Raw genomic sequence first — 13,236 nt, forward strand, 5'->3', positions numbered from 1 at the left:
TGAGAAATGATAATATTGTACTGCAGAAAGTCACAGCTCACCAGTCTGCAGCCAAGCTGCATACAGAGGCCACATTGATGCAGCCAGGAGTTTAATAGGAATTGAAAAACACAAAGGAATGTGATGTATTCTCTAATGTTTATTCTGATAAAGCAATAAGAACTTTACAAGAAAATGACACTAGTTATTTACCATGACATGGTGAGATTACACAGTAGCATATCATCACCCCAGGCACCATGGCTTGCCACTAGTTTCCATTTTTGTCCTTGGAGGCTTAAGAATTTATTGCTAGAGTTATTAAAAATGTTGCTAGACTTGTAGAAATGTTGCTAGAGTTATAGAATACTTTTTGGAGGGGGTGGAAGAGAAGACTTCAAATAAAAGATATCTCCATCCCTTTGTTGTTCCCAAGGCTTAGCAAATCTCATAGCTATGACCACTGTGTCGTCAAATTGGATAAAAGCCTTCAGGCTGGCACAGATTGCCTTCCTGCAGAAGTTGTGGAGTCCCTGTGAAAGCTGCTTGATTGAAAGCTCTGGTTTCACAGCTCTTACAGTGGGAGTAAATGTGACCTTGAGGTCGGCTGTGCTTTGCAGTGGCTCTGGGAAGACCTGCCCGTGGTCATGAAGTCTCCATATTTCCATGCCTTTTAAGAAATCCTACTAGCTGCCCCCGGATACAACATTTTTATGGATCCATCTGGACTCTGGTTTGCAATTCCAGCTCTGGAAACTCCAGGATCAGCCCAGGGCACAGTCCAGTGTCTGTGTTGGGGTGGATATTGGCAGATACCCCATCGTGCAATGTCTTTTGTGGCAAGTCAGAGCAGTAACACAAACACAAAATACATATAGGTGGAAAAATAATAACATTTTTTTGAGTCCCCCAGGTTATGGGGCTGCCTGTGGCCATGGAATGGGTCATCAGCACTCAACATCCCAAATACTTTGCCTGCAGCAGTGGAAGCACAAACAGCAGAACTCTTCTCTTCTGCTCCCCTCTGAAGAGTCATCATTTGCTCCTCACTAACATCAAGTGTTTTATTTAAAAGTGTTTAAATATGCAAAACTCATTTCAGATTTGTATTATTAGAATTTTTAAGTGGACAAGGATGCAATATTCTCGTTACAAGGGAGAAATGTCACATTTTAGCTCAAAGAGTGTTGTCAATGCCAGGTTACAAAACACAGGTAATGAAATATGCAGACTTTTAAAAAGGGCAGTGAAAGGAAGCCTGGCAGTGCTGCATGTTCTCAGAGAAGCAAACCTCTTTGTCAGCTCAAATGCACGTGGCAAGGGAAAGAAAACTTCTGAGAGCTTTGGCTCGTCCTGTGGCAGAGAGGTTTAAAACATATCTTTAGGGATACCTCTGGGCATTGCTGGAAATCCCATTCAAACCTGACTCTTTGAAGCCAAGAAATGTGCTAAAATCTACTGAGTTTCCAATTCCCCCTTGTGAGGGCTCACAATATGTTTTGCTCTGTAAATTTCCCTGATTTTTTACGAAACTGATGAAAGGGCAGGTGTGTATGCTAGAGGGGACTGGAGCACTTGTGGAAGATGCCTGGGCTCTGCTGAGCTGTCTCCCTTGACTCCCCCTTGTAAAGCCTCTGAAGTTCATTCTGCCTGTATATGCTGAGAAGAGAGGAGCAATTCCTCTGGAGATTTTAACATTCTGTAAGTAAAATAGAATGATTTTTACATCATAGCGCTGAGACTTGAAAGCCAGTTGGGATGGATTTTGTTTAACTTCCCTATTTAAATAGCTCATGCTGTTTGAATATTTATACTTGTCTTTATTATCCCACCCATGTTAGTGGCAAGTATGTCTATATTTTGTATCTTTGACATAAAATAAGAAGGGGGCAGGTAGGGATGCAAATAGGTATTAGTCCATGTCTGATATAGAGAGAGTTGATGTTACAGCCTGCTAGCTCAAGCAGGGCATAAAAATCCCAGGTGCCACTGGGGCACTTTTCCATTCTTGCTGCCCTTCCCAGTGCTGGTTTTTCCTGTGGTTGGTGTCTTTTGGGCTGTTAGGAGCACTGAGCTCACCACTGCACTGTTGTTACCTGCACGCATCGAAAGAGCTGTGAAGGGCAAGGTCAACTCTGATACACACAAAGCCAATTAGGACTTACAGAGCACTAAACTCAAATTTCTTCAAGCCATTTCATTTTATTGATCAGACACATTTTTATTTCCAAATTGCTTGCTCTTGGGAGCCATCCAGGTTTCCTAGTGTGAAGGACTGTGTAAAATATAACGATTCAGCACTCCCAGTGTGCCTGTCTGTGGATTTTGTTAACCTTTAAGCTACATTTAGGATGCAAGACAGGACTTGAAGAGCACCATCATATATCTGATTATCTTCTGAAAGAGTTATCCAATTTGCATTTCTCTCATATCCTCCTTGAAGAAACATCTGTCATCTCTCTTGGTTAAATCCTAGGATTTTCCTGGAAGTGAGATTCCCAGCAAGAGAGTCCAGAAATTCAGCCTGTGCGTGGAACAATACTTAGCTAACTCTTCTGCCAAAAATTTTTGTCCAGGATGGTAAGTTTGTCCCTATGGCTAACGAGTCTCAGAACTGACAGGTGGCACTTCAGGTGAGAAGCTGGAGCTCACCCTCACTTCAGAAAATTCTGCACAGTTGAATACTGTCACTGCTTCTTTACCACGTTGGGAGTGCTGGCTCCAAGCACATTCTTGGAGTCTCTAGCACACAACTTTACTGCCAATTAATTGCCTTTTTGCACAGGAAAAAATGTATTATTTTTGCCTCAAATAAATGAGAGACTTAAAGTCCCAAGAAAGGATATACAGGCATTCTAGATCAAGAGAGAGACATACACAGTAAACATTTTAGTATGTTGTGCAATAAAAAGAGCCCTATATCTCTTAAATACAGACACTTAACTTATCATGTGCTTGAATTAAAAGCGCACACACACAGTTCTTCAGTATCCACAAACTGCTTGAAGGGCACAGACCTGGGCGGGTCTGCAGCCACTGACACTGTCTTTTTATGTTTCTCCTTGTTGGTGATATAAATTGGACTGAGAGTGACTCTGGGAAGAGCTATTGCCACTGTCCTGGACCAGGGCATACTGGAGGATGCAGGGCAGAGAAACCTGTGCTGGTTCTCTGCAGGTCTGGCTTATGTTTAAAACCAGGAGCAGCTATTCTCATTACCCTGAGCGACTCAGAAATTCTTCTTACTCTGCTAATGACACACAGGCTGCCAGGATATAAGGAATAGCAACAAAGGCCCGTGACTGTAGAGTGACAGTTGCAGCATCTTCGTGTGAGGGATTAATTCTTCCATTGTCATCTCCTCCTTTGAGGTAGTTACGGCTGCTCAGCTCCCTTTTCCCAGCCCATGTGAGTTCATCCCAGGGGAGCACCAAGCCAGGAAGCTGCTCAAAGCCACCCAGGTGCTCCCAGGGCTGCTGGCCCTGGGCTGCCAGAGGCCATCTGCAGGGCCACGGGCCACCTCTCCTCTGGAAAATGTACCACCAGTGCCTTGAATCTGATGGGAGATGTTGTGTTTCTGTATATCACAGGAACTGGATATTTAATTGTCTGGCAAGCTTCATGGGACCACACTTGCCGAGTATTATTCTCCTGGACTACAAGCCAAGGAGGAACTGAGCAGAACAGATTTCTGCCTTCGCTCACCTGAGGCTCTCATTCCTCTTTCAAATCACCTTTTCAAATTTCATTCCAGAAACAATACCTCTAAATAAAGAAGTAGAGAATATACAATGTCATATGGGAATATTTCCGTGGAGTCCATCGTAATCCCATGTTCCCAATTCACCTCTTTGCCTCAGATTCCCTTTGTTCCCCCTCCATCCTCCCACCAGCCTCCCTGTTTGTTCTTTTTCCTTTTGACTGCCCACTTTCACATTAATTTTAGCTTTCCTTCAGTCTTTTAATGCAGTATCTATTTCTTAAATTTACTATAGTTTGACATGCTGTTTTATGAGTCACTGCTGCAGATAGAGTTTGAAGCAGATTAAATCACACAAACTAGTTCTAACAGCTCCCTAAATATAATTTGATTTTATGCTCTTTTTTGACAAACCTTTGTGGATTCTTTCATCCACACACTCCCCCTGAACAATAATGAAGTAAATACATGTATTTTTTGCACATGGTGATGACTGTGTGCTGGGGATGGAGGGGACCCACAACTTCCTCCCTTTTCTCTGTGAACAGATGCTGAAATAACCCACCAGAGAAAACCTGAATCACGTCTTCTTCCTCAGAACTCTTCTCTAACCCTTTTCTCCTCCAATTAATTTATGACCCAAGGTGAGGAAATTCAGAGGTAGCAAACGGAGTATGCATCCCCATTTTCATTGTCTTACTAGAGAAATACTGCTTGGCAGCAACATTGATTTCCCAGCATTTTTGTGGCCAAAAATTACTTTTCCCCAGCTTTTTTTCCATGATGCTTTATTGAACTTGTTTGCTTTAATACAATGGGAATCATGCTGGTGCTTAGAAGAATCCATTCTCTCCAAGCAACAGCTAAATTTTCCATACAGCTCCACTTTGCTTTGGTGTTTAATCATCTTCAGAAATTGTTGCTAAACTTGCATGTGCTACTAAGGACATTAGTCTTTAAATAACGTTGTGCTGTGGTGGTGTGAGATGATTAGATTGGCAAGGATTTCTGTTGTGGTGTCATCATAATTTTCATTAGTACAGTGAATTATAACAGCTTGTTCTGTTCTCAAATTGATGATTACTACTCTGAAACCCTGGCACATTCCACTAACACCTGACATCTGGAAGAGAAAGGTGGGAGGCAAAGCAAGCTCTCAAAGTTGCTGTGTGATGCACACTGATGGTCTCTTCATTTGTTCCAGCAGCTGCTGCAGCCAAGGGTAGTGGCCTTTGTTGGTCAGCAGAGTTAATGCAATTCTTGTGATGATAAACCAATAACTCTTGTGATTACTGATGGAAAATATCCTCCAGCAGTGTGCTGTGCTGAATAGGCAGCAACAGCAAAGAGCAGCACATCCTTATTTGAACTAAGGTAATGTATTAGAAGCAGGTGGATGAGTTGGAGAATTATTTTTAAAAGAAGACAAAGCATGCATAGAGTGTGCAAGTGTACATCAAATTGAAGGCCCATATCAGAAGAGAAATTATTGTTATGGCTTTTTAAATAGAAGATTGTTATACCAGCAAAACTGTAAAAAAAAGCATTTCTAGCTCATCTAACAAGGGATGCCCTTGCTTGATAGTGATCCCTGGCAGTCTGGTACTGCACAGGTGGCATTGCTTCTGCAGCAGCTGCACAGGTCACACATCTGCCTTGTGCCCAGCTGAAAAGGGAGACACAGATGGACCTGCTTTTCTCTGGTGGGTAGAGCTCAGGTGGGTGTGATTTGAATGGGAGCAGCCACCACTTCAGAACCCTGTTCTCCCTTTAGTGGAGGCCAGTGACATTGTCAGATCAGTTTTCTTTGCATCACCAGAGAAATTCTTTTCCTGCAGCATTGGGCCTCTCATCAGCAGCTCAAAATGCAGACCATTGGCATGAGTTTTGGTGCAGACATATATATTCCAGCACTCAGGACTGGTGATGATTCTTTGCACAGCGTCTTGTTCCCTGCAAAGTCAGCAAGTGCCACGTGCTGCCAGTTCTATGAGCGTCCAACAGGAAAATCTGAATTGTACTTCCACCATTAAGAGTCTATTTCCAGCCCAGAAAATTATGCTGGGTGACAAGAGGAGCCCAGCTCTGTAAAACAGTGTAGACAAGACTGTCACATTGCTGCCTTGGCAGAATAATTGCTCTGACACTGAGGAAATCCTGCATGGGCACACCCGAGCCTGACCCGGCCGGGGATGCGCACGAGTGTGGAGCACCAGCGCTGCCACCACAAGAGCCCAGGGTGCCACAAGTGCCACCAGGGCTTGCCCAGCTCCAGGGATCTCCAGGCACAGCCAAAGTGCCTTCCCTGGCATTTGTGGGTGAGCACAGCACCCTGAGGTGGGGCAGTGCCTGGGGCTCTGGGGGAGCTGTGCCTGAGCCAGGCTCTGGGACAGACACAGCAGGGCTGCACAGGGCCTGGCACTGCTTTTGCTCTTAGCAAAAACCACAGGAACACCAGCAGCTCTACATCCAACTTTTCTTACAGCACAGTGAGAGCTTGTGGCTGCCATTATCACGGATATTTTCTGTACAGCTGCACATTAAACTTTTAAGAAAATAACCAAAAGCCATTAATCACTAGCATATGTCTCACTACTGTGGTGGCCAAGGATTACTTCAGTACTTATTTTAATGGATTTCGCAGCTATGAACGATTTTTAGGTTAAAGGTCTTGCAAGACTCTTTTTATAAGCTTTCTTAAATCTAATCCATTACTAATTTCCATATGTCTTGCACAGCACTAGGATAATGTAATGCATCACCACTTAAATCCCTCTCTGATAAAATTATCCCAGGTATTACAAAAATTCAAAGCATTGTTCTTAGCTATGTGAGCCTTTCTCAGATGTCTCAGTAGTTAAGACATAAGCCTAAAGTGTTCAGATTTTTTTTCCTTTGGGATAGCTGGAATAGGAGGTTTAAGATGGCACCTTGGCAGCTTAGATTTTCCAGATCAGCAAATGTCACAGGCACAACTTGCTTTTTTAATGACAGCTCTTAATAGAGAACAGCTAACTTCCTAATCTTGTGTCTTATTTTTTTGGCCTCAGTTCCAGTGTTTTTAATCCCATAAACCAACACTTTCCCTCTAATGTCATGTAAAACACTGATGTGTCTTTCATCATTGATTGCCTCAAATAATTTTGGTATTCCTGCTATACAATAACTACAAGCATCAGTCTAAGCATCAACAGTACTCTGCTTCTGACAGTTGCCTTGCTGGTTATCCAGCCATGATTTTCACAGGGGAGACAGATATGGCATTACCCAACTAATCAACTGCACTCAGCTAAGACCAGACAGCTCTTTGCCTTCTCTACCCTATTAAGATATTTCTGATAAATGGTGGGAGAAGGTTAAGACAGGAAGCTGAGCCAGGTCTACCACAGTATATGTTGCAGGGAAAGTTTATGTTCACAGTCTAGAAGCAGGCAAAAACCTGACTTTTCCAAGAAGTCTAAGAAAAACTTGAAAATACAAGCCTGTTAGCACATCACAAAGTCAATTTAACACCTGAAAAAAGCACAGAACAGGAGATAAACTGGAAAGTAAGCATTGCTACTACATTGGAAAAAACATGGTAATGGAAGTCTTGTATGTGAAGTCAAATGGTTGTTGCAAGAGAAACCATTCTATCAAAGCCTGCAGAGAAAAATGGACAGGAAAAAATAGCACAGGAAGTGAGCAGTGATGCAGACAAGGTGACTGTACAAGTTCTTGACAATATCTCAGCAACAGCAGAAATCAATTGTGTCTATTCAGCTGTCCTCTGATGCAAGGATCTGCCCATGCAGCCCCTGGGGAGCAGCCCCCGAGGAGGAGCTGCAGGAGGTCACCCACAGGGAGGTGAGTACCTGTGGGTAAGTTTTTTTATTGCTCTGTAATGCAGCTGTGTCACATCTGGGTTGTGCCAAGGCTGATTGTCAAGCCAAGCTGAGCCAGCAGTTCAGAATTAGTGGTGGTTGCTGAAAGCAAAGGCAGACATAAAATTACAGAGAAACCAAAGGTCTCTGAAACTGTCTCTGAGGAGATTTGTTGTTTTAACCTAATATACCTGGCACCTTAAAGCCCATGAATCACCAGTACAGCTGCACCGCACAAGAAAGGAATAAAATACTCACCCTTGCCTGAGTACATATCACCTATCTAGGGCTGCTCTGTGCTTCTCAGTGCCAAGGAATTACAGGTATTTCTGAAACAATGAGATGTTCAGGTGGTTCACCAGAAGCAGAGCTGGTTACTTTCTGAAAACAAGCTTTGTTGCGGCTTGCAATAGGGAGGACTCACTCCCCTGGGTTATTCAGTGCAAGTCCCTTGACAGCCTTCAAATTGCAAGCTTCTAGCCAGCTTTAGGAAACCAATATGTTTCCAATAAGTGCTTGCATTATTTTCAGGCTGCCATTAAAGTGAAGATTTGCATCATATTATTAACATAATGTTGCTGAGAATGATGTGACCTCTATTCATGTCTCCTGGCCATAAATGATTTATGCTGAGCCCACCTCCATCCTTCCCCCTGTACAGACTCATCTGTGCTGACATTTCCTTGTGAATATTTAAGGTGATGTCTGCTCTCATCTCTTGTTCAAAATCTAACACAAGCACACTGCAGCACAGGAGGGGAAGTGGATATGCAGCACACAGGTGGTGAAGGGACACAGAACTGGGTAGTCTGTAAAAAGGTAATACTGAAAATGCTGCTTTGGGGTGTGGGTTGAATTGAACTCACATCAATAAGCCTTTGGAACCTGCCTAAAATGTGATGCAAATATTGTAGTGCTATTAAAACCTCTCCTTATTTCAGTGCAGGAATGTTAGCTGGGGCAGGAGTCAAGTGCAAATATGAAGGGCACAGGGTTGGCTCAGCCTTCAGTGGGAGATTCACCACCTCAGAGCAACAGCTGGACCTTGCAGAGACCTTCCCTCAGTGCCAGGGTCTGCCTGGCAGTTTGTCGTTCTGCAGAGGGCAGTGCTGCAGCTGGGGCAGTGGCACAGCTGTGTCTGTCTGTGTCAGCCAAGTCAGAGCTGGTTCCTTCACCAATGCACTCACCTTGTGTGACAGCACTGGTAGCAAAAGGCATTTCAAGACACCTCTGAATGGGGACACAAGGTAATTTGTTTGTTTATTGAAATGACACCACACTGCCTGCAGGGCCACCTGTTAAACCTTCTCAAGCAAGATATATATATATAAAGAAAGACAGTCATATATACATATATATATGTACATAAAGCAAATTTGATACTTCATTTATGTATTCTTCTCATTACAACCTCTTGGACATACTCCTGGCCTATGATCCAACTGTCAGAAAAACAAAACACAGTGATCTGTCCCTAGTGCCTGTGGGGTTTGTGCTGCAGAGCTCCTGGAATATGCACATGATGTAGGAAGGACAGGGACACTGGGGTTATTAATAGCACCTGCCTTTGCCACGTGGCTTTGTAGCTGAGTACCACCCATGCAAAAGCAATCCCTGTCTAATTCTGCACATCCTGGGTGAGTACTGAAAATAATTCAGCCTGCAAAGTAAGGACAGGCTGGAGGGAATGGGGCTGTCAGCCTTACAGGGAGCTATGTCCTGCCATATCCTCCCTCCCTCCATCCACTCCACCTGTGGGACTGCCACGTCCCCTGGGCTGAGCCATGGCTCTGCTCCCTCCTTGGTCTGGGAACTCTGCCATGAAAATGTGACTGCCCCAGGGTGCTGCTAAGAGCAGCAAGAAGGATGCTGAACACCCTCCAACTCCCCTCTGCAGGTCACATTGCTTTGTCCCCATTGTCCAGAATCATCCTGGCTCTGTGCTCAGTTTACAACTCCCATTCCCTGCAATGCATGTGAAAGCCAAAGATTTCTGACAGCTTTCCAAGGCCCTTGCACCTTTTAGTTACTACAGGGAAATACCAAGACTTAGGCAAAACACTTAGCAGGTGTATTTTCCCATCTCCACTTTCTTACAGTACTCTCAAAGTCAGGTGGCAGTTCCTCTCCTTTCTCCTGGCTTGCTTTTTGCTCCCCGTGAGTGAAAACTGGGGTGTCACAGGGCCATTTGTGACAGGGGGGACTGGTTCTCTCCATATCCCTGTGCTTCCTTGGTTCTTTTGTTGCAGTGGCTCTTGTTTGGAGAATGTTCTCTGTGTTTGAAAAGCTCTCCATATTTACAACCCCTGGAAATCAGACCATGAGTAGCTTTGCCTGTCACGCAAATTTTACCAATACACTGCAATATTTGGAGATTTTTGTCACCTCTGGCAACATCTTGACAGCCTCATGTATGGGAAAAATAACCCAGTGCCACCTTTGGCCATGTTGGGGCGGATTTGAGTCATGCAGATGACAGCCATGCAGAAACTGGGGACATCTTTTTGTTCACTGTTACCACAGGCTTCATTTACAACATCACTGTCTGTTCAAAACACCCTCTAAGCAAATCCTGTGTATTGTTCATAATTTTTACATCTAGGTACTCTTCTGGAAAACCTCACTCTATGCTTTTGGAATTAAAGTATTACTGTAAGTGCTTTTGAGCTTATTCATAATATTAACATTTCAGTGCTGCAAACACATGAATATTCATTCACATGAAGTTTGAGCTTTTGTTAGATTCAGCTCCTGAATTAAGGTGTTGGACAAAAGATATTCTTCAGGATACTTTGCATGTGTACTCGGGGTCCAAATAATTACTTGCATTGTCTCTGTAGTTGCAAATATTAATTTCAATGCACGTAGGAAATTATTTTCTTCAAAACAAAAGCAGAAGTGATTTGGATTTTGTAGTTATATGTTTGTAATATGCTGGTAGAAAGAGCTGGAAAATGTTTTGGTGGTTGTTCACTGCCTCGCTCCCTTTAAGGGGAAATAGTGAAGGACATGTAGTCCAGTCTGAGCCTGCAGAGCTTCTAATGGGATTATGGTGCTTTATTGCACAGTGTGTTCTGTTTAACTTAATAAAAATGCTCATTGCAAGTAGTGCTGTTGTGAACTTACCAAACAGGAAGGAGCCTCCTTTACCCAAGCGGTGATCAGGCATTAAAACAGGCAGCATCTTCAGCTTCAACACGATTTACTCACAGCACAGCCTGCAAATCCTCTGTGCTGGCCCAAAGAGCCACCCAGCAAAGAAGAGCTCTGAGACCCTGAGGTGGGTGTGAGCCTTTGGGGCTCTCCCCACTGCTCCCCAGTGCCGGGCACTGCAGCCAGGCTCTGCTCCAGCTCTGCCCTTGCTGGCACCCAGTGCCACACAGAGGGAGGGCTGGTTCCAAAGCGAATGCATTAGCACAATTTGCTGGCAGCTATCCCAGCAGAGGTGTGGAAAAACACCCCTCTCCCTGTGCACAGGGTGGTCACAACAAACAGGGAATTTAGGGGAGCATCCCAGGAGGAATAAGGGCAGGATAAATGTTATTTTTATTACAGACACATTAGCATGATTAGAGAAGGTGTTCACAGTGCAAGAGGCATTTTCTGTCTTCTTGCAGTTCTCTATTACTGAGGGCATTAATCCAAAACCAAACCAACCCCTCCTTACCAAAATCTTACTTACGTTGTTCATTCTCCTTCCCAGCTGCAGTCTGTGATCCTTCAGCTTGCTGGCATGCTTCAGTTAATATTTAAAACATCATCAGATGGTAGCTATGGATAGTTAATACCCACAGATGTATTTTTAAAGCATCATCATCACATGGTATTCATGGAGAGTTAATACCCATGGAAATATTTTCTGTGCATAGGTTTCCCAGCCCAGGGACTGCCTTCCTTATTACACACCACCTAAATACAGAGATCTTCACCTGTAAGAGGATCCCATGGTATTGTGAAGTCAGAGCTTTTGAGCACCCTTCTGTGCAGTCATGTACCATGTTTAACATCCCAAAAAATTCTGGGAAATAGGCAGAGGGTCCCCCCCCCCCATTCAGAAAAGGGAGAAAAATCCTTTAACTCTGAAGAACAGAAAGACAAGCAGTGGGCAAGGGCAAGTGGTGCCCAGGGAAATAATCACCCAAACTCAGGAAGCAAGAACCTTGAAGGAAACAGAAAATTGAGCTTGGATAATTTTCCAACTCATTAACTGTTGAAATGGAGCAAATTCTACATCTGGATCTGCCTTCATTAAATTGCAGGATTGACTCACATTGACATCTTACTGCCTAAGCCCATTCCTCTCTAACCAGACCAGGGAGCCAATCTCCCAACAGGCAGTGCTCAGCAGTGCTGTCCCATTCCACACAAACCCCTCAAGCAGCTCCAGGTTTCCCATCCAAGATTTATCAGCATCTCTGCTGCTCAAAGGCACAGCAGCCCACATTACCTCATTCCCTGAAATCCCAGAGGTAAAACAAACCTGTACAGACCTAACATACCTTGGAATTGCTGCTGCTCCTGCTCTTTGATCCCACCAAGATGCCCTGGAAATGCTGCCCTGTGGCAGTGCTGGGGGATGAGGAGCAGCCCCAGAGCACCAGGCTTCAACAGGACTGAGCAGCACATCTCTGTGATTCTGACAGCTCAAAAAGTTTGTGGCCTGGAGGGCCCAACAAAAAATATTAAAAAATAGATAACACATATTTAGTCCCCCTCAGTATATTTTTAGGCACCTACTTTCCAGCTGGGACAGACAGGAATTGAGTTGCAAGGAACTGAGATCAAGCTTAGCGGGATGCCCACACATTTCAGCATCCCACACACTTAATACCCATGATTGTTACAGCAGAGCAACTAGTCTGTAATTAGAACAGACATTGCCAGAACTGCCTTTGTATTACTTATGAGTCATGCTGCTAAAATATTCTTTATTCATTATCCAAGACCTTTTCATTTCAGTGCCAGCCATTACCATGTTTCAGGCTACACAAGACTCTGCCAGACTTGTCAAAGCCGAGTGCATTCTGATAGGGATCTTCATATTTAATCTGACGAAGAGATACTTTACAAAAAAGAGAGATCAAAAAGGTTCAAGTCTGCCCAAAACAAAACCCAAACAAAACAAAACAAAACAAAAAACAAAAACCCAGAGAAAAAGAAACAAAAACAAACAAAACCACAACAAAAACCCCCCCAAAAACCCAAAATATGTCTCAAAATAAGGGATTTTCTCCTTTTTGCTTCTCCAGGCATACATCACAGCTAGAAGAACCACTTTAAAACTTGTCTTAAATTGTTCTGTCAGTTAATTATATATTTTTATTTTAATGTCTTTCTAGTTAACCAGAGAGGGAAAAGGCTCATGAAGAACTCAAACTGAAAAGAAAACCTTTTTTTCTTCTTTAATATAGTGTATGGAACAGAAAGAGGGAAATATATCTGAAATGGATTATGACAAGCAAATAAAAGTAATATCAGAAAATTCCTTTGGGCAGCTTCTGTTCTAGGCCACTAGTATTTACCAAGATTCATTTTTTTATTCACTGTGTTATTAAATCACTGGGTTGGAAAGTCCTTGGGTCATTTCAAACCACTGTCTCATTGATTTCTTATTCCTAAAGCATCCTTAATATAGGAGCATCGTTAGAACTGATGACAACAATCTCTCCATTTCCCTCAGCAGTGGGCTAATTG

The 13,236-nt window shown here is 43.4% G+C and overlaps 1 long non-coding RNA gene across 1 annotated transcript; it reads right to left on the reverse strand.

Moving 5' to 3' along the window:
* Positions 1-1,745: 1,745 nt before the first annotated feature.
* On the reverse strand, positions 1,746-12,543 carry LOC140684165 (uncharacterized). Its single transcript, XR_012055977.1, has 3 exons — positions 12,042-12,543; positions 11,225-11,278; positions 1,746-7,644 (listed from the first exon to the last, which is right to left on the reverse strand). It is a non-coding gene; the product is annotated as an uncharacterized lncRNA (long non-coding RNA).
* Between the last annotated feature and the right edge of the window lie 693 nt (positions 12,544-13,236).

The sequence above is a fragment of the Taeniopygia guttata genome, chromosome 4A (genome assembly GCF_048771995.1).
Source record: "Taeniopygia guttata chromosome 4A, bTaeGut7.mat, whole genome shotgun sequence".
Taxonomy (NCBI): Eukaryota; Metazoa; Chordata; class Aves; order Passeriformes; family Estrildidae; genus Taeniopygia; species Taeniopygia guttata.